General features: G+C 54.0%; 2 protein-coding genes, 1 long non-coding RNA gene and 1 pseudogene across 6 annotated transcripts in view; 2 read left to right on the plus strand and 2 right to left on the minus strand.

Moving 5' to 3' along the window:
* The window catches only part of LOC130681106 (uncharacterized), a gene marked incomplete at its 3' end in the record, with an annotated part of 204,334 nt that overhangs the window by 142,216 nt on the left and 36,044 nt on the right, over positions 1-26,074 (plus strand). The gene's annotated exons all lie outside the window — the stretch shown is intronic.
* LOC130680997 (WAS/WASL-interacting protein family member 1-like) overlaps positions 1-26,074 on the plus strand; it is a 285,988-nt gene that overhangs the window by 26,168 nt on the left and 233,746 nt on the right. The window contains exon 4 of one of the 4 annotated variants that reach the window (XM_057492914.1): positions 2,244-2,673. The exons of the other annotated variants lie outside the window; for them this stretch is intronic. The gene's annotated coding sequence lies outside the window, so the exon portion shown is untranslated. Of the gene's footprint in view, positions 1-2,243; positions 2,674-26,074 lie in introns of those variants that run through there. 4 annotated transcript variants of the gene reach the window in all.
* On the minus strand, positions 8,271-11,794 carry LOC130681032 (natural cytotoxicity triggering receptor 1-like; annotated as a pseudogene).
* LOC130681000 (uncharacterized) lies at positions 20,569-23,817 on the minus strand. The gene is made up of 4 exons (XR_008994031.1): positions 23,248-23,817; positions 22,131-22,640; positions 21,574-21,993; positions 20,569-21,141 (listed from the first exon to the last, which is right to left on the minus strand). It is a non-coding gene; the product is annotated as an uncharacterized LOC130681000 (long non-coding RNA).

Below are 26,074 nucleotides of genomic sequence, written 5' to 3' on the forward strand. Positions count from 1 at the left end.
GCGAGGTGTCTGCAGGGAGCGCGGGCTTCGGAGGTGTTCTCTCCATCTCTGCTCGGGCGGCACTTTCAGAGGCCGGCGGACTGTCACCTTACCGAAGCCTTTGCGGGGACCTCTCTTTTCTCTGATTGTCAACCAGAGGCCGACACACCTGTGCTTGGCCGATGACAGCCTTGGCGATGGTGGGCTGAAACCTCCGTGTGAGGGCTTGAGTTACCCCGAATGTCAGCCACAGACCCTGGCCTGAGTCTGTGCGCACACACCCGTTTCATGTAGACAGATGTGAGGGCACGTGATAAGTCTGATTGAAACCGGCAAGACCTTGGTACAAACTGAGTCCGTAGGACGCGGCCTCATCGTGCCACAGTTAATGCGTTTATCAGGTTACTTTGTGAGCTTGTCAACCTTGGTGTAAACATTGTCTATGACAAGCGTGTGAATCCGTATTCCACGCTGGAGGACAGCGTTCTCCATGGCCACGCCCTTCCTGTCTGTCTGGCTTCCTCTCTGCTTTCTGCCCACCTGGGGGTGCATCTTCAACCAGCCCCTTTCTCAGGTCCCCGAACACGCCCAGCCTGTCTCCACTGCAAGGCCTTTGTTCTCACTGCTTATTGTTTCCTGACTAGCGTGCTCAGCTCCTGCGATCTGCAGGGCTGTCTGCTAATATTTCCCTTCCCACCTTGGTTATTCTGGGGGAGCAAACTAGTTGTGAGGATTCTGAGGTCTTCCACTCTCCTAGTGCACCACGCTCTGTTCTCTGTAAGAAAGAATATATTGGCCGTAAACATCTTCCTGCCCTACCTAGAATGATACAATTTTTTATTTATTTTTTATGGAGGTGAAATTCACATAATGTAAAGGTAATCACCTTTTTTTTTTTTTAAGTGTACAACTCAGTGGCCTTGTGTATACTTAATTTGCAACTCCTACCCCTGCCTAGTTCTGGAATGTTTTCATCACCCCAGGTGGAAATTCCAGACTCACAGACAGTCACCATCCATTCCCCTCAGCCTCCTGGTGACCACAAATCTGCTTTCTGTCTCTTCGGATCTACTTATGCTGTACATTTCATATAAATGGAGTCTTACAATAGGCTTTTGCTTTGGGTTTCTTCAGTTGATAAGTTTTCAAGAGTAAGTATTTCGTTCCTTACATGGTCAAATAATATCCCATTCTATGGCCATACAATAGTTTGTTAATCCGTTTACCCACTGTGTATTTCATTTTGGCCAGGAATTGAATTGATTTTCTGTATCTCCAGTGCCTCCAGAAGGCACCACACCGGTCGAGGGGTCCGCCTGGGTGGCATCAGCTCGCAAGGCTACAGATCAGCTAATAGGTGCTGCGTCTCCCCTACATGGTACCTGCCTCTCTCCTCCACCGGCCAAGGCATCTTTTAGTCTGGAAGGAGCTCTGGGAAAGGGAGGCGATGACAACACACCATGCCTTACTGAGCATAATTAACCTGCTGTAAAGTCTAAAGGAAAACAATCTAATTCTTCTGTACACTGACCCTGAGGCTTCCGATCTTATTCCTTCATTTCACACCTCACGTGCACGTCATTCTGAGGCATCTTCTTCCAGACCTAGGGCATGTCCAGCGCCTCTCCACTGCTGACGCTCTCACCGGAGCCACCAGCGAGCATGCGGGCTGTCACTGAATCTCTGAGCCGGGCTGCAGGTGTGGTTTTGAACCTCGATTTCTTCGAGTCTGTTGTCAACTCATCATCCTGAGGTACCTTTCAAGTTGCAGGCCAGACCCCAGGACCTTTGTGTCCAAAGACTCAAAAGCTCACATCTAGATATAGATAAAACCCTATGATGTACAATAAGCTACAGGACCCTACGGGGTCCTCTTACCAGTTATGAGCCACTCTTTCTGCTCCCCCTTTGCTTGGTATTTCAGCTGCTCTGGCTTATTTCCCCAGTTACTGTAATGGCCTCCTTTCCACCTTCCTTTAGCTCCTTCCCAGGGAGGAATTCACTGACCACAGTCTGCCGGATCCTTCTCTGTGCGGTCTACGTAATCCTATTTATTTTGTCCCAATACCATTATCCTCTGTCTTCAGCACAACACATCCTGACGTCTGATGTCATTAAAATAAGCTCCATGAAGTATATATATTTACTTCATTTCTTTGCTACTGGGTCCCCAGCAAGGAAGAGTGTCTGCAACATGGTCAGTTCTAAATGAGAACTGCGACCTGCGCAGCGAACCAGCGGGTCTGTGCTCTCTCTCTCCGCAGGCTCTGGGGCCGTCCTCCGTGCTGTCAGCATCTTGCACCTGCTCTCGTCAGCAGCCCACGGCCCCGAAGCTCCGGACAGCACGCCTCGGGGCAGAGTGGAGTATTGGTGCTCTTCCGGCTTTCAAACAAAACAATGGCCCCTTAAAGACACTGAGGTTGAAGTGGGATGAATCTAGCGTGGAAATGCAGAAGCTGTGGACGGGGGTGAAGGACCGAACCCAGACGTGACAGCTGAGTGCAGAGACGGCAGGGCAGCAGATCCCCGTGCCGGGGCCCCCTGGCCTGGGCACCCTGACATCATTCTTTAGTCGTTACTAAAGCGCGGGTGCTCTGATATGGCTAAGACATCTCATCAAGGAGACCGGAGGGTCAGATGTCAATTCCAGGGTCAAATGTAGAGCTTGGACAAATAAATCCCCTTTATTTTTATGCTTTTGTCTGGAGTACAGTAACTTCTGCTCAAGCTGCACACCCACTTGATGTCAAGGTGTCTGTTCTCTCTCCCAGGACATAAGGGCAGCAAAGGCACGGCTCGCTGCCCGGAGCTGGCCTTACTAAGGTTCCCGTGATGTCACGTGAACTCCACTCTGGGCGTACTTAGTCCAGGAAAAATATTACAGAATTCACAGGTGACTATGTTGTTTCTTCTATTTTTTGACCCCACCTCAGGTATTTCCTGGCCTAATTTAATGGCTGTCTGATAATCTACATGATCACTGCGGTTTGTGGCTTCTTTAACCCATTTTGTGATCCTCTAACCCAGGAGTTGGTAAATGCTTTCTATAAAGGGCCTGGTATTTCTATAAAGAGAGCTGGTATTTTAGATTTTGCAGGCCATCCGGTCACCGGCAAAGTGACTCAACTTTGCTGTTTTAGCATGAAAACAGCTAGAGATAACACATAAATGAACATATGAAATGTCATTTATAGCAACAGACGATGTCTGACCGATGGGCTGTAGTTTGCTGAGCCCTGTTCTAATCTATCCTGTTACTTACGCAGCACAGACTGATCATGTAAGAGTTCTCTTTAAACTTTCACTGGTTGAACTCATTTGGTAAGCTCATGGGTAAGATTTATGTTAAAACAAAACAGATACAAACACAGTGGAGGGAGACCCTGATGGGGAATATCTGGATCAGACCCTCTGTTGGAGGCTGGGTATTTTAAACCCATTTAATTGAAACTTGTCAGAGACCCCTATGCGCCTCCCCACTCCCCAAGATCATGTTGTCCTCTTATCTATTTATAAGTAAGGAAACACAGGACTCAATGGCCTGATGTGACACAGCCCCTAAGAAGCAGAGCAAGACTCGAATCCAGTGTTCATCAGACAGTAGAGCCCACAGCTTGTGCTGAAGCTCCCTTTGTGCAGAAATTAGAGTCTTGTGGGCTTGGGGGGCAAACCAGCATAGAGGTTAGGACACTGTGGGTCAGTGTCCCATGGACACTGGGCAATGTTTGGAGATATTTTTATTGTCACAACTGGAGGAGGGGCTCCCCTGACACCTAACGGGTGTAGCCCCGGGAAGTGACTAACCTGTCAGGAGGCAGGGGACAGCTCCACAGCAAAGGACACGTCTGGCTCAAAATCTCAGAAGTGCTGAAATCGAGAAACGCTCCAGGCGATCCATCAACAGAAGGGGACAATGGGCCTGGCCGGGGTGCGATTTGGCCCCCAGGGGACACGAGGCAAATGTCTAGAGACATTTTTTTTTTTACACATAACATCCAGTTTACCATTTTCATCATTTCACCGCATACAATCCAGTGGGCTTTTGTACCTTTACGAGACAGTGCCACTGTCACCCCCATCTAGTTGCAGAGCACGCCACCCCGCCCACATGCGCGCGGCTGCTCTCCACCTCTGTGGAGGTGACGGCCCCAGGGACTTGGGGCCAGAAGTGGTTGTGCTACTAGCTTCTAGTGCGCAGTCCGGGGTGCTGCAAGACACCCCACAACACGTGGCAGCCGTGCAACAAACAGTCCAGCGTCCGGAGGTTGAAAACCAGCCACAGGTGGAGAGCAGGTGAGGCCTCCTGTCTGATCCACGTCTTCAGGATGCTGTGCCCTCCCTCTCGCTCCATGCAGGGTAAACAAAGACCCGAGGAGGAGGCTATTTTTCCTACTCTCTCCCCTGCCAGAGAGCAGGTGTGGAGAACCTCAGCCTGGAGGTGTCGGGTGGCCCCACGCCGCAGCCTGCAGCTCCCCCTGCCCACCCTCAGCTCTGCAGGGGCCTGAGGGCCTCAAGGGCTGCAGACTCACATCTCCTCTTGCCACCCTGCTGAGCCTTGGTGAGTCTCAGAGAGAAGGTGAAGGGCCACACTGAGCCTGGAAAAGGGGGAAAGTGGTGAGTTTGGGGCTGACCTCACCAGTCGCCAGGGCTTCTCTTCTGGGCATGGAAGGGGGCTCCTTGTTGAGTACAAGGTGGTTGGGAACACATATTGGGGTTATCAACTCACTTCCCTTATGAAAAGTCTTAGTAGAGGATGGCTAAGACCCAAATCCTGGGGGACTCAGGGCTTGATACTCTTTTGCCCCCCAAAACACTTGCCAGCCCTTCTCCAGCTCATCCTGATTCCAGGACTCCGAGCCAGGGGCCTGTGGGCGCTACATGTCTGATGTGTGTGACTCGCCTTTCCAGCAGGCAGAATAGGGAAGAGAGCAGGGTGGCCATGAGCGCGCTTGGGGTTGTGCCGAGTTAGAGGAACAGCTTTGGTCCAGGTTGGTTGGACGAAGCTGGTAACATAACCTGAACAGCCAGGAAAAAATAATTAGGGGTTCAGAGAAACAGATGTGGGCGCCCAGCTTAGAGAAACCGAAGCCATGGCATTAGATGAGATTGATCCAGACTTGTGTCCAGAGAGAGATGAGTCTCCCGACAGCCCCCCGACTGCCGCTGGGGAGCCCGTGGCGTGCCCGTGTCTTGGAGGAAGTGGTCGGGTACAACCAACAGAGGAACCGACCTCAGAGGAGGTCTGAGAAGGTCCACTGCGTGTTCCAGGAAGCTAGTTTGCGTTTGTCCCAAAAACAGCTTCAGAGGAAGCCCGGGGTGAGAAACCTGTGGTTAAGGAGTGAGCCTCCGGGGAGCAAAGAGCCGGTGTGGGCGATGCCTCGGGGGGTCGGCGCTCAGGGCCCAGGCCAGGAGAGCAGAAGGGGTGGGCTTTCTCCCACAGGAGGGCCGTGTTCTGAGGCTGAGCTCCTGGCCCGCACCTGGGGCTGGGAGGCACATGGTTAAATGCCCAGCGCAGCATCACTGATCATTGCAAGGCTGTAAGGAGCCTCCCTCCATCCTATCCTGTTGGCAAATGAAGGTGGAAACAGCAGGGACGTGTCTTGCCACAGGGGCGCAGGCTCGGTCTGGTCCTTCCCCTGCCTCCTGGCTCTGCGTAGGTGTGTTGTGCAAAAAGAGATGAAGAAACCAGGGAGGGCAGACTTGAGGTCCCGTCTTTCTGCTGCCACTGGGAATAGGGAAGAACCCGGGGCCAGCGCAGAAGGAAGGGCAGCAGGGCTGAGTAGGGGAGGGAGACGCCACCTTCCCTCGTCCCCGTGGAACTGGGGTGCTGTGGTATCGACCTGCAGAGACACATTCTCCAGCCCAGCACCTTGAGAGGAAGGGAGCCAGGCTGGACCCGCCGTGGGTGGGCCCGCTTTGCCAAAATGCTTCAACATATATGCACAATGTAACATCGTTCAGTCGTGAGAAAGAAGGAGATGCTGCCATCCATGGCAACGTGGATGGGCCTGGAGGCCACTGCCAGGTGAGATAAGGCGGACAGAGAAATACCGCGTGACCTCACTTACACGCGGACACACAGAAACAGAGGGGCACCCATGTTTCCCAGGGGCTCGGGAAGGGGAATGGGGAGATGTGGTTTCAGGGCACAAACTTACAACTAGTAAGTGAATTTGTAATTAAATAAATTAGACCTCATGCACCTCCTTGTGATTGTCAACAGCACTGTGTTATAAAGAACAATGCTGCGTGACTGCTGAGGGGCGAGATCTTAACTGTTCCCACCCCAAGAAAAGGAACGCTAATCATCTCACGGGATGGCGGTGCTGGTGGGCTCGTGCCAAGGCGGCAGCGGTGCTGCGGTGTGCCAGCGCGTCCCATCAGCAGGTGTACATCTTAAACTTACACAGTGCTGTATGTCAGTTACAAAATGGAAAATGCTTCTCAGTTTGGGAAGATGGACCCCTTGTTTGTGTCCCTGACTCTGCCCCAAATGTGCCCTCTGCACCTCTCATGGTTCATCCACAACATCACTACCAACCTGACCAACTCCCTCCCTCCCTCCCCCACATCTCCGCTCCCCATGCTTCATCTTGCTGTCTGGAATATAAGCCGTGTTCAGTATTTCAAAAAGAGGAACGCGGCGCCTGTCCATTTGGCCTCGTCCTGTGGACCAGTTCTGCAAGACTGACCTTGGTGAGGAGGAGAGAAGGACCCCAGAGGCAGAGGCGCCTCCCATCCTCTGAGGGGGCCCCTTTGCCCAGGCCAGGCCCCTGCTTCTGTATCTGGACACCAAGGCCCCTCTACCTTACACACTTTGCCCGTGAGACTCTAGATCTCTTGCAGGAAGTTAGGATATGGAAAACCTGGAATGCCACGACGCTCCACGCAAGTCCATCTTATATTGGGATGGGAACTGTAATTTGATATAAACTTAGAAATTCCCAAATCTCAGAACACCTGGAGGAAGAACAGAAGGAAGAAAATTCAGGACTGGGGCCACTGGTAATGAGGTAATAATTGGTGGGATTTTCAGTCCCCTATAGGACAAGGAATCCCCTGTAGACAAGAAAACTGATGTACAGCTTTACACTACAGATGGTAGGAATTCCAGGCGAATTGCACATGCTAGGAGGCAGGGAGCAGCTTCTGTCAGAGCCCTGTGCTGCTTACTCGGTGTTCTTTATATCATCAAATATCCATGTTATCCCTTTGAGGCTGGAATGCATGTTCTCTGATATTTAACAGAAAACTCAGATTTAGAGAATGGATTTGACCTGGGTGAGGGGTCGGAACACTGGGGCGGGTGGGAGGGGCCCATGTAATGGGTATATTCAAGGGCCGATCACGTAGGAATTCTCAGGAGCACAGAGCTCACGGTGCCCGACGGCATTGCAAGGACCATCGTCGGGAGCCTCGAGTCCTAAGCTGTGCTCTGGCCCTGTTTATATACCCGCTGAGTCAACGACCTTTCCTGAGAGCTCTCTCAGCCGCGGGAGCTGGGACACGGCCATCAGATCCGCCGTGATTTAATGCACGTGAGCGCCTGGCAGAGACAGGAAAACGGACACGAATGCCGTGCTGGAGTTCAAGTACCTGCTAGAGAGAAATGGCAGGCGCTCCAGGGGTATGAACGTGGACTCGTAAGTCAAACTGGAAACTTTTTTGGAGGAGATGATATGTACTTGGAGACACGAAGAACAAGGCAAGGTGTGGATGAAGAAGCGAAGCAGACAGAACCTTGGGGTGGCGTAGGGTAGGGGGTCGGCTCGTGGCTGAGATCCGGCGGGGACAGGCTGCCGTAGCTGTGCATCAGTTTTCTTGTCTGCAGCCTGCATCTCCATGACCTGGAGGTTGCCTGTCTGGCTCCTGTTCCATGTGCTAAGAGCCTATTCTGTAAGGGTTGCTAAACATTTTGAATGACATGTTGCAGAGAAAAGACAGAATACATAGGAATAAGGACCCCAGTAGGAAGGCAATATTCCCGTGGCCACGATGTTAATGAAGGAGGTGATATTAGGGGAGACCAGAGGGGTTGAAACTTTGGTTTGCAGTAAGAAGGCACAAAAACACACAGACTCTAGCAGAGATGATGGGATCTGTCTGCAGAAGAAATTTAGCACCCTCTCTCCTGCCCGCTCCAGCATGCTTCGCCAGCCCCCACGCATCTGTCCCAGTGTCCAGCAGTGGCTCCCTCCTCCGAGGGCTCAGTACAGAGCAAACATAGCCCAAGGTCACCACCCAAGGTCACCATCAGCTCTCAGCTCTACTCGGGGCCACCACGTTTCCCGTCATTCGTTCAGGAGTCTTCGTGTTCTGAACCTTCTCCTGCCTTCCCGGCTGGAAGCGGTGTTGGCTTCCTCTCTAGCCCTCTTCCCGCAAAGCCAGTCTTCAGCCAGGAGGCCCCTGAGGGCCATCAGGACCAGGAAAGCCAGGCCAATCCGCAGGAGATTCTGGGCTGTGTGATTCCAGAGGGCAAGGTCTGGGGTCAGAAGAGCAGAGTGCGCGCTGGCAGGGACCCACGACAGGGTGAGTGGCAGGGCGCCTCACTCACCGTGCCCTTGCTGCCCTCTGACCCGCTCCTGCCCAGCTCCTCCCTGGGAGGCCGGCCACCCACTCTCCTTGCTGGAATCCTGCCTCCGTGGTTAACGAGGGCGGGTCCCCCAAGTCTGCAGATGGTGAGGAGCGTGAAGACGTGAGGAAGAAAGCTGGCGTCGGCCTCTTCCATCCCAGCCTCTCCTTCCCTGGGCTACAGTCCCCCACCCCCCACATCCTACAGCTTTTCGAGGTCCCCACCCCACATCCCAGGTCCTGGGGGCTCCATCAGGCGGCTACAGGCCCTAAACGAGCTGCCCGGTGCCCACCATCACCTCCCTGACGTCATTTCCAGACCCACTTTGCTGTTCTTTCATGAGGCTGGCCATCCCTCCGCCTTAGGGCATAGGCACTGGCCAGTCCCTCTTTCTGGAAACTCCTTTCTCCAGCTGGCCACGGGACTGACGCCCTCAACTCCGTCAGATATTTGCTCTGATGCCCCCTTCTCTGTGAAGCCAGTTCAGACGACCCTTGCCCCCTGCCCTCCCAGTCACCTTATCCCTGTTCTGCCTTTTTTCCATATCATCGCCTCCTCGCGTGCTATGCAATCGGTTCCGTTATCCTGACCTGGACTCATGGTCTGCCTTCTGCTGGGCCACACGGGCCCCAGAGGCAGGGCTGCTTGTCTGCCGGGCCGACGGAGCCGCACCTTTCGGCCCATGCTGTGCGCTCAGTGGGTATCCCGAGGGGACAGCACGTTCGCAGGGCCCCTGGGGGTTCGGTTCCTCCCCCCAGGCTAGAAGTCACTGTCACTCACCAGAAGAGGTGAGCTCTGCGGGCGCAAGGCTGCTGTCCCCAGCATCTCCTGGCAATGGGGACAAGGGAGAGCAAGGGTTTGGGCTTTCTCTGGGCTTCCTCCCCCGCGTGGCCCTGTGGCATGTCCTGTGGACCGCCTGCTGCTCCTGTCCCCAGGGGAGGGGCGGATGCGGGCGGCGGGATGTCCCCTCCTGTCCTCCTCTTGCACCTGCCCCTCCGCTGCCGTCCTCGGCGCTGCTGGGGGTCCCAGAAGGACACGGAGAGCACGGGGGGTTTCCTCACCTGTGACCAGGAGCCTCACAGGCTCACTGGGGAAAGACTAGGCGTGGCTGTTGTAGGAACCGAAGCATCTGTACGTCCCTCTGTGGGCCGTGCTCACAAGGCCCAGGAAGAATGCCACCTGGCCACTCCGGTGTCTGCGCTGTGGTGGCCGGGTCGGCCCTCCTTGAGCAGGAAGGAGGTGCTGGTCGCAGTCTCTAGATGGCAGTAGAAGGTCACATTCTCTCCTGAGACCACCTGCGGCCAGGGATGGACTGAGAGCGTGGGGGTGTCATACATTTCTGTGGGGGAAGGTGGCCGGTGGGTAAGGGGCGTCTGTGTCCTTCTGCAATATCTCCCATCCCCTCGTCCACGAGACCCGATGTCGCTCCCCAGAATCCCGGTCTCTTCTCTTTCCTGGCTGCCATGGTCACGGACACACGCTCCATGCTCTCCCCCGTCAAGACTGAGGCGCTTCCAGGGGTGTTTGGGGTGAACTGCTCCCCGTCAGTGGTCCTTAGAGTCAGGTTCCTGGGGCAGCAATGTCAGTGTTGCCCGGGAGCGTGTTAGGAACGAGGATTCCCAGACTCCACCCCAGACCCACTGCATCCAACGTCGGGGTGCAGCAGCCACCTGCGTTCTTAAAAATTGTTACTATTTTCAATTGCTGTAGAATACAGGTAACACGAAATGTGCCACCTTAACCATTTTTAAGTGCACCACCGAGAGGTGTCTAGCACATTCACACCGATGCTCAGCCACCACCGCCACCACCCGTAAGCCTTCTTCTTGTCTTGCAAAACCGAAACCCTGTCCCATTAACCAGTGCCCGCCCTGTCCCAGCCCCTGGCCAGCGCTATTCTACCTTCTGTCCCTATGCAGCTGACTATTCCAGGGACGCCATCAAAGTGGAATCCCACAGTGTCCGTCCTTTAGCAAATGGCTCTGTAGGAGGGGTTCTCATCTAATCACTGGTTGAAGTTGGGAGGCCCAGAGCCCCCAGCCTCATTTTGAGACTCCCCTGAAGGGCCGTCCCAGGCCTGGAGCTCCACACGTGCTGGGCTGGGGTCTCTGGGACACAGCACCGCAGTCCGCCTGCGCCCTCTGCCCGGCCCGCTGCCCTCGCCCTCCTCAGGGGCTGTCTTTGAGGACATGCCCCAGGAGCCCCCTGCACAGAAACATCCACTTCGACCTCTTAGCAGGAGAACCTGCCCTAAGTCACTAGGCCCCTAGGACACAGACGGCAGTCAGTAGGAGACCCCACAGGTCATCACAGGTTACTCAGTCTCTGCGTGGGGCTTGGAGGGGCCCGGAGGGGCCTAGCAAGCAGTGACGCTGCCCCGGATTCAGGCTGAGATGACTCTACGGCTGCAGAACGGGGCGTTTACCTGTTACCACCAGATCCAGGGGGTCACTAGGCTCGGACCACAGCTCCCCACTTTGGTACGAGCAGCTGTACTGCCCCGCAGTGAGGGAGGTCATGGCCGAGAGGGAGAACTTCACTTTGATCATCACTCCAGTGGTTTCTGTCTCTCCAAGGCCACAAGGCATCCCTCGAAATACAACTGGTACTCAACGGCGCCGCGAGCGCCCTGGCACCAGATGGTCACTGGCCTTCCCTTCAGAACCATGAAATTGGGTTGGGCCCAGATGACGGGTTTCCAGAGAGTCTCTGGAAGGGAATCAGAGCCTGGGGTTGCAGACAAAGTCCCCCCCGCCCACCTCTGCCCAGCAACTGGCCCCACGCCCTAACCGGATCCCAGAAGCCGGAGCCCTGGCCTGGCCCCCAGCTGTTGCTCCCGGGAGGATCTTGAACCTGAACCCCCAGGAGTGACTCTGGGGCTTCGAGGGAGGGGCTCACGTGTCTGCCTGCTGATCCTCTGGCTCAGATACAGCCCTGGAAGACAGGCTAGTGAGCTTCGCTGTCTCGCCCACCCAGACCCCTGGGTTCCGTCTCCCTTCCACGCGAGACCTCACCGAGGCAGAGCAGGGCAGCCAGAGCAGAAGGCACGGCACAGATCCTGGCGCAGGTCCTGCCCAGCTGACGTGGAGCAGCCGGCGGCACTCAGCGACCAGGAGGCACAGGATGTGGGGGCTGAAACTAGCACCTGTGACCATGGGGCTTTTCACCAGTCGCAGCTCTCCCCTCCACCTCTGACCGCGGGGCACCAGGAAAGGACATGATTCTCACCGCACAGCCGGTCATATCCGGGGCCCAACCAGGTCTGCGGACAATGGTCTGCCGCACCTGAAACTCATTTCTGGGTCCACTTTTTGAAATGTGGACATTATGTGCAGGGAAGGCATAGGGCAGGGTACAAAGCAAAAACCTTAGAATCACCAAAAAACTGAGGTTGACCTTGGTTTTCCTGTGTACCATGTGTGTAGGTTTGGATAAGGTAACTGGCTTCATCAGAATGGAAGAGATTTGTCGCGTTTCAACAGAACGCTGCTTTTAAACAGAAATGTTCTATTTCTTACCTAAGCACACTCCTTTAGTCTGTTATAAAGCAGACATTAAATATTAAAATCTCAGATATTTTAATATATTTTAAAACTCAAAATGTGCCCATTGTTCTTCTGTTTTAAAGGGTTTAAACAGTTTGTGAAAATGAAACGTATGTCAATTTATATTCTGCCTCACATCCCATGAAAAAAATCTCTGTCCCCAATCTATTTTCTTTTGTTCTTATTTCTGGATGTTGTCAAACATTCTCCATTTACTTTCTTATTTATTTATTTATTTATTTATTTTTTCTGTTTTATTTTATTTTATTTTATTTATTTTTATTTTTATTTTTATTTTTATTGAAGGGTAGTTGACAACAGTATTGCATTACATTAGTTTCAGGTGTACAACACAGTGATTCAACATTTATATACATGATAATTCTAGGTACCAGGTATCACCATACCAAGTTGTTACAATATTTTGACTATATTCCTTATGCTATACATTACATCCCGGTTACTTATTTATTTTACAATTGGAAGTGTGTTTATATATATATATATATATATATATATATATATATATATATATATATTTTGTGAGGGCATCTCTCATATTTATTGATCAAATAGTTGTTAACCACAATAAATTTCTGTATAGGGGGGTCAATACTCAATGCACAATCGTTAATCCACCCCAAGCCTAATTTTCGTCAGCTACTTTCTTATTTATATACAATAAAATTTACTCCTTTGGTGTCCAGTTATATGAGTTTTGATAAATGCATATAGTCCTGTGACCAACACCTTAATCAAAATATAGAACAGTTTCACCCTCGTGTAAGTGAAACCAGTATTATTTGTCTTTGCGTGTCTGGCCTATTTTCTTTGGCCTCGTGTCCTCTGGATTCAGTCATGTGATTGCAAACAACAGCTTTTTCATTCCGTTCTTTTCTTTTGCCTTCAGTCCTCAGCTCCAAATGCCAGAATGCCCCTTCTCCAGCTGGCCAACAGCCATCCAGTCTGCCTGTCTCGAGACTCCACCAGAATGTCTTTACAATATTTTGAGGGGAGGCTTCGTCCTCGTGTGTGTGACGCCGTGCTCAGAAGCCCCCCTGAGGAGGACAAGCTGCAGTGGATCGCTCCCTCTCGGTCAAGAGGAGAGCGTGGACAGCAAACCCCGAGGCAGGCTCTGACCTCAGATCCGGTGCGCGGCTCCCTTGTGGACAGGGCCACCCACCGGACTGTTGCTGCCTTGTCCTCCTACTGGGGGTGTCCAGTATAGGGCTCAACGGGCATGAAGTTGGGGGCTTCTCCAGCTGACTCTCTGTCTTGTGTGATTTGGAGACTTTAGCCTGGAAAGACTTACAGGAAAGACAGTGTGCAGGAAGTGGGTGACAACTCAGGGCCACCCGTCAGTTTCCATGTTGATCACATACAGAGAGAGCAGACACAGAGCACGCCAGTGAGAAACCTGGCTGAACGCTATGGTTTTTCTTTTTGTTGAAGTGTACTTGATTCAAAAGACTGTATTGGTTTTCAGTGTACAACACAGTGGACAGTTATGTGCATAATTAAATCTCAACCCAACTTGTCTAGTTACTATCTGTCAACATACAAAGATGCTACAGAGCTATTGACTATATTCTCTATGCCATACTTTTATCCTTGTGACTAATTTATAGTATGATTGAGATTTTGAGCCCCTTTATCATCGCCTTCACCTGTTCCGCGCACCCATCCCAACCCCTCCCCCATGTGAGCCTCCGGTCACTTCTCAGTGTCTCCGAGTCTCCTGCTGTTTTGTTCATAGATTCCACCTGTGAGTGACATCGTATGATATTTGTCTTTCTGCCTGCCTTATCTCACTAGGCATATACCCATCTGCGGTTTTTGATTGCACTCGGCCTGAGCGGGAGGCAGGGAGAAGATGTGGGACAAGCCCACCTGGAGGTGAGAGCAATGCCCCTGGGCCGAGAGAGTCCATCTGCTCATCTTGTCCCGCCAGACTCCATCCACAGCCTGAAGGGAAGTCGCTAATCAGTCCCTGTCAGGAGAGGGCTCGTTGTCCTTTGGGGATAAAGCAACCCAGGGCATAGAAATAGCTCCCCTGCAGAAAGCTCCCTAGAGACACTGGGATTCTGTTTAAAAGGCTCATTGATATTATGTTCCTGGGAAATTATTTTGCAAGTTGGGACGGAAGTCCCTGGAGTCTGAATCAACCCCCTGGCACCACCGACGATGAAGTTAATCTCTCCACACGTGGTCCTAACTGGGGTCAGCAGGGACTTTAGAGAATGGGTCAAGCCTCTGTGTCCTTAGGGTTTCCTCTCTTACTATTTTAATAATTAATATAGACAGAAAGCAGTTCTATGTCTCAAGTCCTTTGGGGTTGCTAATTCTTCTGTAATAATTTTGGGGTTCTTTGTTTCCGCATGAGGTTTGCAGTACTTACTGATATTCATTTACAGTGAATTTTCCTACCTAAGGGATTCCAGCACCCATGTTTCTGCGCACTGACAGCAGGTCTTGTCTTCCACTCTCTTCTCTGGGGTTTCTCAGATGTCCAGTGGGCTGTAGACAATTTTACATTCATTTACGGGTCTGTTCCCACACAGCTCAGAAAGGAAATTCAATCTCTCATTCTTGTGAAAAGACATCTGTGTTTTGATTTTTCATAAGTCTGCTTCCAGACTTTCCGGCAAAGGCAAGTTTTCTTGTCATTCTGAGATGGTGATCAGAGCAATTCCAGAAATGCTTTTCCTAAGAGGGAAATCCTTGCCAAGACTGCCTTTACACCAGTGTTTTCTCTGGGCAGTGTTAACTCTATGCAGAGGTCTCTGTTCAAAAGACTTGCATCGTGATGTTTTAAGACCAGGTCTGTTTTCTCTGGAAGGTACTGAAACCATACCCCAGCACTTAGACATCATATTCTACCCAGAAGCCAAAAGTTCAGAACTCCATTTAATCAAGATGGTTTGAAGTTTCCATTCTGGGAGTGGGTGAATTCCCTTTTCACTTCCCCCTATTTAAAAAACTTCCTGGCTTTATTAAGGATAATTGACAAATAGAAAATTGTATATATTTAGGGTATACAACATGATGATTTAATATATTTACACATTGTGAAATGATTAATACAATCAAGTTGTTCAACACATTCATCCCTTTCCCTGTTACGGTTTTGATGAATTTGATAAACATTAATACATTCGAGACAAACTGAAGATAATGAGCTGGAATTTCTACAGAGGAAGGGTGAAAAGCAGTCAGCAAGGAGAACTGAGAATGCCTTGCATTATTTTTATCATAGGGAGTGTGATTAGTTAAGCTAAGACTTCACTGAGAATTTAATCACTGACGTCAGAAAGGTGGGAGGTGCAAGCACATCGGCTACACGAAGGGAAATCCCATTTGACCGGTTTGAAGATGGGCCCACGCTTGGTAGCACCTCTCTCCCTCGCCTTCCACACGCGCTGGGGCACTCCGCAAGGTGTCTGCCTGGGGCGCTGAGGGCTTGGTCCAGATCTCCATTCTCTGACATTTCCATCGACTTCAGCTCAGGCCAGGCCGGTCTTCCTTGCGGGAAGCCTGGCGGCGGAGCCAGTGTTCAGCCAGGATGGCCACGAGAGCCACAGGGACCAGCCCTGCCACACCCATGCGGATCCCGGTCTCCATCATGCAGTCTTGGTTCGTGATACGCAGAGATACAATCCAAAGGAGAGGAGCCATCACTGGTCACGCTCCACTCCTTCCCCAGCCCAGGGCCCTGAAAGGGGAGCTCATCTCCCTGTGTGGGGTCCCATCCGACCCCCTCCTCAACAAGCTCCTGCGTTTGTGAGAACCACATGGAGGCCGCCTGCCTGGGTGCGAGGGTGAGGAACGGCGGCCCCTGGGGGAGTCTTGTGCACGGGGAAGGAGGTGGTTTGGGGGATGCTGTGCTAGCTTTTCCTGGCAGAGCACCTGTTTATGTTCTTGCCTGATACCAAGGCCGTGGGCGGCCTGGAGAACCCCAGGGAGGAGGACACAGGGACGGGCTGGGCTGCACCTACCGGTGACCACAAGCTCCAGGGCCTTGCTGGGGGCCGACCACACGTAGGGGCTGCCACTGTACCAACCGTAGCACCTGTAGTTCCCTGAGAAGCTGGGGTTCACAGGACCCACGATGAAGTTGCCGTGGTGTCCCCCGTTTTGGTACTGGGACAAGGCAACTTCTCCATCCTTGGCCAGTGAAAATCTATCAAATGGGACGTGTGCTGAACCGCACTGGAGGGAAACCCTCTCTCCAAGCCTTGCCACGCGGCCTCGATCAGCAGGGAGGAAGGGCTACCATACAAGCCTAAGAGAGGAGAGGGGGGCCCTTCAGCAGGCTCTCCCTCCTTCCCCCTCATCCCTGCCATGCACGCTGGGTCTGCGCAGAGAAGGGGAAACGCAGATGGTCCCTGCTCCAGAGGGACGGGAGCTGTTAGCGTCCTGTTGCACCAGCACAGGATGCACACTCTGCAAACAGGGCTGTGCACACAAGCAGCCTGCAGGCAAGAAGAGATGCCATCTGCGGGAGATGCTGGTCTCTAAAGCCGGACGACACAGATGATTCTGTTCCCAAGTGTAATGCGCGGGATTTCCCCCACCCCATCGAGCAATTCTAAGACACCAGCGGGGCGTCCTACTATTCAGCTCAATTCTGATACTGTCCACATGGAGATCATGTCAGATCCCACGGTGTGAGGGCTCCGTCCTGTAAGACCACCCCCGCTTCGGACACCAGCTGAAAGTCCAGGTGATCCCCTGGGCTTCTGATGGACAGGCTACAAATCAGAAGTTCCCACGACCCTCTCTGGGTGTAATTAACTTGCTAGAGCAGCTCACAGAACTCAGAGAAGCTTTTTACTAGATCACTGGCTTATTATAAAAAGACATAACTCGGGAACTGCAGGCGGAAGAGATGCCGGTGGCCAGGTGAGGGAGATGCACAGGGCCAGGGGGACAGGGCGAGGGGCTTCCAGGCTCCCTGGGCCCACCGCATTCCCCCAGTCTCCACGTGCTCACCACCCTGGAAGCTCTCTGAACCTACTGTCCTTTGGGGTTTTTACGGAGGCTTCATGAAAGAGGTGTGATGTCATGGCCATTGGCGATTTTGTCAACCTCCAGCCCCTCTCCCCTCATGGGGGTGGGACCGAAAGTTCCAACCCTCCAACCCTCGACTCACCTGGCCAGTTCCCCTGGTGACCATCCCCATCTTTAGGTGCTTACCTAACGCCAGTTCATTAGCCTAACAAAAGACACCTTCAGTGCTCTCATCACAGGAAATTCCGATTCTTAGGAACCCAGTGCCAGGAACAAGATGAAGACCAAATATATACTTCTTATCGTACATCACACTGTCACAAATCATATTTTGGCACAAAAAAGGGGGGGTATGGCATCCAAGAGTTTGAGGAGCTATGTGAGGGGCTGAGAGAGGTGACATTGTGTAAAAAGAATGTCAGGAGACAGAAGCACCTGGAAATTCAGGGCCCACCCTCAGAAACACAGGGTCAGGCCACTCTGAGGACAGAGCTTAACACTGAGGGCTGGACTTGTGCCGGGAACATAAGTCCCACGCCGTGCAGTTTTCCTTCCATATGGAAAAGCAAATTTCTGGAGGAGAAACCCAGTGCACACTACCTCAGCCAGGTACTCAGGGCCAGCATCAGCACCCATGTTCCTGGGTGCACGATGTACCCTTCACACAGAGCGGAGACGATGGCACTGAGCTCCTGTGGTCTTCCTCCCAGGATCCCAGAACCCCTGAGCCATCCCGAGGGAAGCATCGGGTGACTTCCAGGAGCCGGGCCCCCTGCAAGTACCTGACCAGTCCTCAAACTGCCCCGGTCGTCAAGGCCAAGGACAGTCTGGCTGGAGCCTAGAGACAGGACAACGCAGTGCCATGTGGGATGGGATCCTGGGACAGGTGAAGGACACTGGGTGGACCCTTAGAAATCCAAGTAAACCGTAGACTGCAGCTCATAATAATGAGTCGATGCTGGTTCATTAGCAGCAAGGCAGGTACCGTAGTCCTGGCAGATGTCACCGTCCCCCATGCCAGCTGCATAGGCTCTTCTACATTTTTCTGTGAATCTGAAACTGTTCTAAGAATAAAGTCTGTGAAGAGATAAAAAAAGGACAATGCATGAGGGCTGGAGACCCCGGCCACCTGCTCCCCTGTCCCCACCAGCTCCAGGGGGTCACTGCGCTCTGACCAGCTGTGCTGTTTCTCGTACCGGCCCTGATAACGCCCCGCGGTGTCTGCGGTTAATGATACATTCAGCCTTCTTCTGAAATCCCAGTTTCTTCTCCACCACCTTGTATGTGGTTTTCCAGGGTCTCCAGTTGGCACAGGAAAGACTCGGGAGTCCCCAGCACAGGACTGTCACAGACTTGTTCCCTGGGACCACAGAACCAGGAGCAGCAGATATGACAGGGACTGCAGAGTCCCCTGCAAGGGAACAGAGCTGGGACTCGGGCGGACCCCCCGGGGAGAAGCCGTGCTTTCCTTCTCGATGGGGGAACACATATAAATTATGGTGTGAAGGACCTGTAATTCCTTCCTTTTTAAAATAGTTTTTTTGGGTGTTTTCTAATTGTGGTAAAGTATATATAACATAAAATTTACCACTTTAACCAGTTTTTAGGCTGCAGCTCAGTGCTGCTAATTACATTCACCATACTGTGCAGCCATGACCTCTATGTTCAGACATTTTTCATGATTCTCAACAGAAACGCTAAGACATGAAGCAACGACTCTCAGCTCTGTCTCCCCTCGGCCACTGGCAGTCTCTAATCTACCCTCTTTCTCTGGGAAGTTGCCTATTTGAGGTACTTATGTCGGTGGAGGAATACGATGTTTGTCTTTCTGCGTCTGGCATATTTCACTTCACGTAACATCCTCAAGATTCATCCATGTTGTAACACGTGTCAGCCTGTCCTTCCTTTTTACACTGAATAATACTCCATTGCTGTGTCTACCACATTTTGATTATCCCCTCCTATCAGTGGATATTTGGGGGGTCTCCACTTTTTGGCTAATGTGAATAATGCTGCTACAAACATCGGAGTACAAATGTGGGTTCAAGTCCCTGCTTTCCATTCCTTTGCTTTTTCACATGTTGGATTGTATAATGATTCTCTGTTTAGATTTTTGAGGAACTGAGTTCCTTCCTTCGCATTCATTTGTTTTTTGTGGTACAGTTCACATAGCATAAAATTTTAGTGTCCAATTCAGTGGCATGTAGTACATTCACAATGTTGTGCGACCGTCACCTCTCTGTAGTTCCATCTCATCACCCCTAAAGGAGACTGCATGCCCGTGAAAGGGTCACCCCCCGTTCTGCTCTCCCCACAGCCCCCAGCAACCACCAGTCCGCCGTGTTTGGCACCAAGTTTGTTTGGTGTCTGGTCGCCATGGTAATCTTCACCAGCATGCAGTTCTGCTCTTCCCTCTAAAGGGAGGGGCTGAGACTTGGAGAAACCATGCCAGTGGTCCCAGAGCACAGACGGAAGGGTTGTCAGATCTGGTTTGGCGACTAGGAAACTCCCTCCAGGCTCTGTGCTGTGCCCCCTGCCAGGTGGGCAGAGCATGCCGTCCTGAAGCAGGTGGAGGAGGCAGTGGACAGGGGTCTGCTGCATAGGGTGACCCGCTCTGTGAGACGGGGCCAGCAGGCTGGCGCCTGCAACCTGACCACTCCAGGGGCAGGACTGAGGACAGACAGGAGTCTGGAAAGGTTTGGGTGTAGAAGGGGGTGCCGTTCAGCTTTTGGCCCCAGTCCATTTGTGCTGACTGGCTTTGAGCAAGTGACTGTGCATTTGGGAAATTTCTGCTCTCAGCGTCAATCCCCAAGCAGAAACTAGCAAATGGGGGTGGGGGCGGAGAGGGGCTCTCAAAGCCGGTTCCCTGTATCGAGGCGTGTCATCTATTCTAGACCTGATGGCGGGGCGCTCAAATGCGGCTCTGGGAAGGAGGACGAGGGGAGCTATCCGTCCCCGAGAATGTTATCATCAAGCAAGACACACCTGCCCTGGCAGTTGCGGAAGCTGCGGACCAGATTCCCCACAGCTTGCAGGGCTGCCTTACAGTCAGTACCATTACCCACCAGTATGTCCGTGCATTTGTGGCTCCAAAGTGCATGGAGGGATGCCTCCACTAACCCAGGCATACTGTTTACTTACTATCGTGACCTAGACCTTCGGTTCTCAACATGGGGCAATTTTACCTCCAAGGGGACAGTTTGGCAATGTCTGGATACATCTTTGGTTGTTACAACTGGGGTGGGAGATAACATGGGCGTCTACTGGGTAAGGACCAGGGGCCCTACAGTGCACAGAACTGCCCCCAAAACAAAGGATTATCTGGTCCCAAACGTCGGTAGTGCTGAGATTGAGAAACTCTGACCTAAACAGACCTGGTGAATATCTTTAATGAGACGATGATGTGGGGAATGTCAGATAATAATTTTAAAATGCACAAGTATATCGCTGTAGATCATGATGTGTGGTCTGCGGTATAAAGACGTGGAATTTGGAGGCCTGGTAACAGATGTGAGGGTCCTGAGGCATGTGAGGATGAGGCCTGACTGCTCAGGCGAAGTGGGCAGCAGGTTTGGGGGACCACGGATGATAACAGAAGGACCTGAGTTAGTAAAACGGAGCAAGTGAGGGAGAAACTAAATCAAGGTCAGCGTGGATGAAGAGCAAAGACGTGGAGGGACAGTGTAAAGTGTGCCAGAGGAGACACAAGGCCAGGCGATGAGGGCTGGGGGAGCCTGGGGAAGTCAGCAGGCTTATCTGAGGATAGATGACTGAGGAGTTTTAAGGGGAGATAAACATATTTATATTTCAAAGGCTACAGTCTTTAGAGGGAGCTGGTAGAGAGGAGATGTGGAGGCACAGGGGGTCACACCCATTAGGAGGCCAAGCCAGTAGCTCGGTGGCACACCTGGTCCTGGTACCACCTGGTGCTCAGCGCTGGGGTGGTGCACAGGAAAACACTGGCTGCACAGTCGGGCTGCCCCAAGGCGACATCCCTTTAAATGAAGTCAAGTGGATAGTCCGGAGAGAACTGGGCTGTGGAAACACGTAGACTCAAAACAGGAAAGGGTCTTTGGCAATGGCAGCGAGCCCCTGACGTCCTTATCCTTCCCCTTGCGAACACTCAGTGAGACACATGGCTTGAGGGGCAGAGACTGACAGGGGCAGAGATCCGCCTGGGTCTGAGCACGCTGTCTGAGGAGTCGGCAGAGGCAGGCCAGGGGGGCGCAGCTCGGCCAACTGGAAGGCGCTCCAACAGGGACTTATCTGTCCCCTCGGTGGACAGTCCCTCCAACCTTCCTGCCCCAGCACACAGGCAGCTGGGGAGACCAAAGGCCGTCTCTCCACTTAGGAGGCCAGAATGTCCTTGGCAGCCCCCAAAAGCACAGAGTCCTCAAGCTAAGAGGGACACCGACTGTGTGGGGGTCCCCCTTCTTCCTGTCTAGCCCACCTGCGTGTCGGACTCACCAGGACAGAGGACGGTGACAGCTCTGGAGGCCATGGCCCGACACGGCCTCGGCCCAGCCCGCCTCCCGCTGTTGCATGTCCGCAGGGTGACAGACGTGGCAGTGAGACCCACGGGAAGTATGAGATCAGGGAATTTCCTCATCTACTGGCGCCTGAGAAACGGTTCCTTCCAGAGAGGCTAGTTGTGGAGAGCTCCCTGGTGGGGCTGAGGGGAGCCCAGCCTCCCTGCTCAGGTTTCACAGGACAAGTGGGTGTTTCCCCAACCAGCGTCTGACGGGGCTCCAATCCTTCTTGGGACCAGATCCCACATTCAAATGGGAGGGCCTCAAGGAGAAGTCGTCAGAATTATTAAGGTATCTCTGACGTCCTGGTGTAAGTTTCTTATTTCAGCCCATGAGAGCAGGTGGTTGTTTAGCCCATCTGATGAACAAAATTATTTACCAGAGTGTTAGTCCGGATGCCCGTTACTTCATGCCGCTTATCCTGTCTTAACCCAGCAGGTGAGATCACTGGTCCTGGCCCGGGCAAGGGGACACTCGCCTTGTCCTCCCACTTACCTGCACTGTAGCATCAGCTTCCCCAAATTCGTCTTGTCTGCCACCTGCCGTAGGCGGAAGAGACGCCTCCACCGCCAGATGCGCCCCATAATCTGTGATCAGGTCATACTGCACGTCAGGGAGGAACGAGGCTGCCCAACGGCTGGCTTTAAAATGGGGAGGTTATTGTACGTGATCTGGGCGGCCCCAGTGGCGATCCCGGGAGAAGGAGGCAGGCAGGGGAGAGGATCCGGCGGGAGGTGTGGGGAGGGGCGTCAGCGCGGCTCTGCGCGAGGGAGCCCTGGCCGGTCATCAGCCCCGAAGGGGGAGGCGGGAGGCCTCGGGCAGGGAAGGCGGGCAGCTCTGGAGGCTGGGGGACGGGACATGCGCTGTCCCGGAGCCCACGAAGGAGGTGCCGCCTGCTGCTGTCTGATTTTAGCCCAGTGAGACCGGCTTCTGACTTCCGACCTCCAGAACTGAAAGATGACTTGAAAAGAAACTGCAGTTTTGCTCCACTAAGCTTGTGGAGACCTGTTACAGCGGCGGAAGGAAAGAAATGCACATGGCGTTCCCATTCCGTGGGGCAGCCCGGAGCGGCTGCATGAGTGCGGAGTCCTTCCTCCGTGGGGGCGAGAGACTGAGTCCCAGCTCGCTGCGTGTCTGGGCACATGGACCCCCTCTAAGCACGGGGCCTCCCCCCCACAGCCGCGCCCTCCCTCTCTCCCTCTCAAGTCCCCGGGAGGCTCATCTCCAGGCAGGCCCGGGGGCGGAGCACGTGTGCAGCATCCCTGAGGGGTCAGGGGGACTCCCGTCGGCTGCCCCGGAGGGGGTCTCTGCTGCAGGAAGTCAGAGGTGAAGCCTCCTCAGGGGCCCCGCGCCCACCCAGGCCCCTCCTGCCCTCGCAGAGCCCGGGCATCAGAGAGGGAAGGGGACAGGCCCGAGGTCACAGAGCAGGAAGGTGGCAGGGCCAACCCTGGAACCCAAGGACCCCCTCTCCTGGGCGCCCACAGCCAGCAAAGGGGTCCTCAGTCACCCTCTGGAGCTGTGGCGCTTGGCTCTGTGGGTGGAAGGGGACCATGTGAAGGAGAGTGGGGAGAAACGGGGCTCCACCTCCCGCCCCCTGGGGCTCCCTCGTCACCTGCGCTGGCTCCTGGGGGTCCGGCCCCCCTTCCCAGAGTCCAGGGGGACTCGACGCTCCCTCTGGGATGTCCATGCGTACGGGGCCTCTGACCCTTGCGTGGGCTGCCCCTGTGCCGCCGGGGCAATCGCCCTGTGGGCGAGGGGTCAGCAAGGGCCCCCAGGAAGCAGACAGTGGTGACGACCCACACGGCCTCTCATCCCCCGAACTGAGCAGGGCCTGCCCTCCTCCGGGGTCCGCCTGGACCGCCTCCTCGTCCGCCTGGACGTGCAGACGCCAGTGCGGCCTCACGTGGGAGGCGAGGGAGGGTCTTGGGGGTGTGTCCTCAGTGCTTTCCCCCTCCCTTCACGGCTGGCTTCCTTCTCCCCAGAATTCCTGTGCAGGACGCCCCTCAGATACGGCCTGAACAGTGCGAACCTCCACACGCGGGCGGGTTGGGGCTTCCTCACCCGGGACAGGAAGGTGCAGCCGGTCACTCTGGGCGGACCACGCGTGGGGAGACGCTGTCCCCTATCCGTCACCTATCAGGGGGTGCGCTCCTGTGGGCTGGGTCGCAGGGCCCGGGGGGGACGCTGCTGGGAGGCCCCCCCTGCGACTCCGCCCTGCAGCCAGCTGGTCGGTTCTCTGCTGGTCGCCCCAGGGCACCCGGGGGGGGGGCTGGGGGACGCGGGTTCTCGCGTTTTCCTAGCAGGAAAGCCGGCTGCCCGGGTGGGGAGGGCTTCTCTCTGAAGAGCCTGCAGCTGGTGGAGAACCCGCCCTCCGCGCTCCCGGCCTGGCGCCCTTCTCTCCTGGCCCCTCCTCCCTCTGTCTCTGACCTCGCCTCGCTTTTATTTCTCTTCCTATTTGTATTTTTTATTCTCTTTGCCTCTCCTCGGGTTGGTTTGGTTTGCTCTGTCATTTTCTTTCACCCCAACTCTCTCATTTTGTGCTGTCCCCATCTTTCTGCATTGCCTGTCATCTGACGCTGTCACCTACCCATCACCTGTCAGCTCTCAGCTCTCATCTCTCTCTCTCATCTGTGTATCTATCTAATCTTCTATCATCTCCATCTCCGTGACTTTCTCTGCCTCTCTTGGGAATCTCTGTCAACCGCCACCCCCCAGTGCCCTCTTTCTCTGTCTTTGTGGCCCTCACTTAGGGGTCTGCTTTCCCCTCCCATCTTTCTCTCCATCTCTGTATCCTCTTCTCTTTCTCTCCACCGTTGTCTTTCTTGTTCCCTGTCTCTGAGCCAGTGTCTCTCTCCCATCCCTCCGGCTCATTCTGTGTGTGTGCACGCGAGTGTGTGTGGCTCATTCTGTGTGCGTGCAGGCATGTGTTTCTGTGTCTCTGCTTTTCACGGACTGATTTCTCTCTGTTGCATCTCTCTGCGGGCTTTGGACCTCAGGAATCCTATAACTTCTGGAGGGACCTGAGACACAATTTTGGGGGACCCATAAAACATGCCCACATACAGGGGCTGGTGCTTGGCTGGCTCCTCCACCCAGGACCATGGTAACCTGGGACACATCCTGGCTCAATCACGTGGAAGGAAGTCATGCCAGAATAAAAACCAAGCGTCTGTAGCACCACATGGCATGAGGACATGGGGCTCACGGGATCAGCCTGGGATGGGCCAGCCTGACCCTGAAACTTAGGGGTCAGGTACCTGGTGTCTTTGGGCCATCCTGGTGGAGAAGAGAGTGTGGAGCTAAGTGGAAACCAAGCTTCTAAACGGCCCCAGGTCTCTGAACAAACAGAGCAGAGAGGCGCCCTCCCCCTGCCATGTGTGCATCTGCCTGCATCTCTCCCTTCGTCCTTATGCCCACTCTGCCCCCTGCCTTCACCTCTGTGCTGTCCTTCATGTGGTCCTGGATGGTCCCCACCCGGCTGTCTCTCTGGATGGAGCCCTCACCCAGCCTGTCGTCATAAGAACCTCACGTTCATCCCTGTCACCTGCTGGGGCTTCCGATACCTGGGACTTGCCTTCTGTACCCCACAGAGGATGGGGAGAGTGTGGACACTCTCACCTGTGACCACGATGTCCAGGGGACCCCTGGGGGCCGACCACACATGGGGGGCATGGCTGAGAGAGCCAAAGCCTCTGTAGGTCCCCAGAAGGGCAGTTGCCACAGGGCCCGTGGAGAGGCTGGCATGGGAGCCCCCGGCACGGAGCTGCCCACCAAGGCCAGGGGCCCCGGACGCTCCATCTCTGTGAAGAATGAAGCTTTCGTACACAGTCTCTGAGCAACACTGCAGGGTCATCACGTACTCTTCCAGGTTGATCAGGGGACCCGGCTGGGCCAAGAGGGAAGGTTTTCTGCAGAAACCGAAGAACATACATCGCATGAGTTTAGGGAAGCCATCCCTCCTCACCACATTCCAGGGGACCCAAAATGGGAGACCCCTGTGTCAGTCTCTCCTCTTCTCTGCGTCTCTGTGTCCCCCTCTGTCTTCTCCCTCCTTTCCTCTGTTTCTCTGCCTCTGGTGGAGCCCAGCTCCATTCCCACGGTGCTCATCTGAGGCATGTTTGCTCTCGACCCATTTCCCACAGAGCCCTTCCTGAGTTCTCCGGTGGGGTCAGGAGAGAGGCCACCGCATGCTGCGGTCAGCCCCGTGTGCACTGGGGCCTCCCCGGCCGCCTTCCCCCAGGCCCTGCGACCCACCCGCTACAGCCCTTCTGGCTGCTCTTCCAGTGGGACGGCAGGAGCCGCGGGCCCCACGGAAATGCTGGCGAGCTTGAGTAGTCATCGCGTCTGTGCCCTGTTGCCCCTGGCACCGCTTGCTTCCCGCACCACAGCTGACACCAGAGCCTCCCACACCCGCTCTCTGAGCACCACAGTCTCCAGGT

Source organism: Manis pentadactyla, chromosome 15 (assembly GCF_030020395.1).
Source record: "Manis pentadactyla isolate mManPen7 chromosome 15, mManPen7.hap1, whole genome shotgun sequence".
NCBI classification, from domain to species: Eukaryota; Metazoa; Chordata; class Mammalia; order Pholidota; family Manidae; genus Manis; species Manis pentadactyla.